A 4,015-nucleotide genomic window follows, 5' to 3' on the forward strand; every position below is an offset into this window, starting at 1 on the left:
ACTGGTCAAGGTGAAAATCAACCAGCTGACTCCACGGCAGCAGCCCCGAAATAAATTAATTATGCCGAATACTTAAAGTGTCCTTTTATTTTTAATTTTTCCTAACACTAAAGCTTACGGAAAGGAATTCTTAGGGGTTCAGCATCCAGGAACCTGATTTAGCACAATGTTTCACTGCAAATGTCAACTCCCAATGTAAAAACAATGATATATTTTCTATTTCTAGAATGTTCCGTTATCTGCCAAATTGAGTTCTTATATTCTTAGACTTTTGTTATACAACAAATTTTTTTCAGTTCAGGCTTTTTCATGACTGATCCAGCAGCTGTAAAAGCCCATTGACTTTTTATGATTTGGAAGAAAAAATAGGAAAAAGCATAGGGAAATGATAATGGGTGTTGTTTGTGTGGATATAAATTTGCTGATGAGGTACACAGAAATGAGGACTATTTTCCTGAGGAAAAGATTTCAGAATAACAGCCTAGAAAACAAGGAGGTCACTTCAATGTTGACACTTGTGTCCAGTTATTACACAATTACACAAGCCCTACAATTACTTTATTTCACATTGACTAATTTGAATGATAACTTACAGTCAAAACCCACCCTTACCTGAGCTCCTTTTGTCACCTTCAAGTACCACTTGGGCCATCATTTTGCAGTTCCAGGCCAGGCCAACTTTCACTGGATTTTCCACTGCACACTCTTAAATAAAGGTCCTTTTCAGCCAGGTTTCCCCCGCACCTGGAACCAGAGGCCAGGGTTCTCCTAGGTTTGCAACAATTTCTGCAGTACAGGAGTCAATAGTACTTGTTTCTGGGAAAAGTATTGGTGATTACGCATTAATTTTCATTTAACATCAAGATCCTAAAAAAAAAAAGTCTGTATAAAATGTGCTTGCAAAGACAGGAGAATCATATTTATGTGGACAGGGATTAAGAGGTAATAAGATGCATCACTTCTCGGATAAAGGTTTAAAAATAATTTAATCAATACCCAAATGTTCAGTACATAAATAGAGGGTCCCTGTTCATCTGGGAGTGACTTGTATTAGCCATTTTTACAATATATTTGAAAATCCAGAATTACAAACTGATAAAGCAGTTTGGTTATTCTGGTGAACCTGGAGTCCCAGGAACAGAACACAGACAAATTTACATATTAATCACTTAAAAAACATGGCTAAGTTTTTGGGTTTTTTTTAAAGAAGTGCACTTATTCTCACTAAAGATTAATACAGGACTGATGGCAAAATAATGATTATTCTTCATATGTCTGGCATTTAAACATCAAAGTGCTTTTCTTATAAAAGGCTCTGAAATAGAAACACCCATTATTTTCTGTTCTGTAAAACGTAACATGCCGCTGAAACCTGCCCTTCCTTCCAGTTAAGTAGGCATCAGTAACCCAGGAGCAAAACATTTACTTTATAGTTAAATACCTTCTTCAAGCAGCGACACCCACAGGGAGAAAGTTGCAGGAGATTAAATCATTAAATAAATCCTGACACGCTGCCTGTGTGAGAGCAGGGATCTCACACCTGTGGCAAAGGACAAGGAGGCCACACTGGAAAAGCTGATGGAACCCCAGGAGGCCCAAGGAGACCTTGGTGCCCTGTGTTGTCCCAGGAATTTGGGGTCCAGCACCTCTTCTTTGGCTTCAGGGTGTGAGTTTACATGGGTAAACTGTGAGCCCCTAGATATCTTGCAAGCATCCTGGGGTTTCATTTCTCTCTTTTACATTTTTTTAAACGAAGGAATCTTTCTCAAACCACAGTGGTTTGTTGTTGGTTTGTTTGGGTTTTTTGTTTTTTTTTTTGGTTTTTTTTTTTCAATCAACTGACTTTTAAGTACCTGGAAAACAACAGATTCCTCAAAGAGCCATTGATTCAGTTTCGCCAGAGCAGCAGTTTTCAAAACATGAGGAAGGGGAGAGATCAAGCACCAGATGTATGTGGAGGGTCAGTGGGAGCATGAGAAACCTCAGAAAAAAATCCCATCCAACCTTTTTATCCCTACTTTGAGGAGATAAGTAGCTGAGAGAGGAGTGGGGATAAGTTTTGCCAGAGGTTTGGGAACAATGAGTTTTGTTGGAAGAGATGGGTACCAATTATTACAGTCAGGATACTGGGTGTGGGTTTTAAGGGCAGGAGCTTGGGAAAGCAAAGGAACGTGGTATGCAGAGCACAGAAGGCAGGGGAGCAGGGCACGAGGTGAAGGAGAAGGTGTGAGCACAAAATAATACAGAAAGGCACAACTTTGTACAAAAATCTGGAGACCTCAGGGACTTACCCTGTGCTGCTTTCTTGGCAAAGCTTGTTTCTTCCCTTCTGTAGTGTACCCAAATGGACTATGAAAACCACAGAAAAGCCATCTGCTGTTGTTATTAGAAAAGGTTAAAGATGCTTGAGGGCCTGACTTTCTCGCTCATTCCAGAAACATTCTTCTGCAACCTTGAGAATCAGCAAGGTGGTACTTCAGTTCTTGGAAAGCTAGATTAAAGATGACCTTTTCATTCTTAGAAACATATTTTTCTTATATTACATTTTTCTGTCAATTTTTAAAGGAAACTTGTGCTTTGCAGGACTCTATTTATATTCCTATGTGACTTTTAGTATTATGAATTCATTTTTAATTATTGTCAGTGTTAAGTTTGGTGCTCATTTTTTTTTCTTTTTTTTTTCCTGCACTGGATTCATAATGTACGTGAATCTGGCTATTTAAATAAATATTTTAATTTGCTGACGATAGGACTGTGACTAAGTAATGACTTGCGTAAAGGCTGAACTCTTTAGGGTTTGATTAAAAAAACTATTTAAATTTTTTTCCTGTCTTAGGTACAAGAAATATTCCTGTGTTAAACCAAAATTTGTTACTGACCCATGGTAAAAACATGAAAACCCCAACAAACCCTCAGTCCAAAACAAAATTACAAAATAAACATACCTTAAACAAATAATCTTTCTGGAATCATTTTGTGATGTGTTAAATGTGAAACAGTATTGTTTCTTCAGGTAAAATAAGGGTGTCCCTGAGTTTCTGGAAACACCTTGAATCTGAGATCCTGTCAAACTGACTTTGTTGCAGCCTTCATCTCACCTCCTCAGCCTCTGGGCTCAGTGGAGAAGGGCCAGCCCTACCTGAGCAGTGATATTCCTGTTCTTTTGCTGGCAAAGAGCTGCCACCATGCGCATCTGCTGCTGCTACAACCCTAAATATGAAAATCAAGGCCAACTCCAACAGGGCTCGGAGCAGCTTGGTCTAGTGGAAGGTGTCCCTGTCCATGGCAGGGAGTTTGCAATGAGATGGTCTTTAAGGTCCTTGCACCCCAAACCATTCGGTGATTCTGTGAAACTGGTGGGGTTTGCTTGGGGGTCAGGCTGGCTGCTGCCAGCTCAGCCCCCACAGAACCACTCAGCCTGAGGTGGGCAAAGCTTTTGGGTGTGGGTACGGGGTTCAGGTATAGGCACAGGGTGTCAGCAGTGGGTATGGGGTGCTGGCAGTGGGTATGGGGTGCCAGCAGTGGGTACGGGGTACCAGCAGTGGGTACGGGGTGCTAGCAGTGGGTGTGGGGTGTCAGCAGTGGGTACGGGGTGCCAGCAGTGGGTGTGGGGTGCCAGCAGTGGGTATGGGGTGCCGGCAGTGGGTATGGGGTGCTGGCAGTGGATGTGGGGTGTCAGCAGTGGGTACGGGGTGCTGGCAGTGGGTGTGGGGTGTCAGCAGTGGGTATGGGGTGCCAGCAGTGGGTACGGTGTGCTAGCAGTGGGTATGGGGTGCCAGCAGTGGGTACGGGGTGCCAGGAGGCAGCACTGCAGATGTGGATGCCTTTGTTGGCCGAGAGCGCTATGGAGGAGCTCCGTCATCCCACGCCTCGTGTGTCCGCACAGCCCCTTTCCCCGGGCAGCCCGGGCGGGTGCGATGCTCCGGGGCGGCGGTCGCCGAGCACCCCCGGCCGCGGGGCGCGGCGGCTCCGCGGGGCGGGCGGGCCCGGGCGGGGCGGCGCCGGGCGGGCTCTG

This window comes from Motacilla alba, chromosome 9 (assembly GCF_015832195.1).
Source record: "Motacilla alba alba isolate MOTALB_02 chromosome 9, Motacilla_alba_V1.0_pri, whole genome shotgun sequence".
In the NCBI taxonomy this organism is placed as follows: domain Eukaryota; kingdom Metazoa; phylum Chordata; class Aves; order Passeriformes; family Motacillidae; genus Motacilla; species Motacilla alba.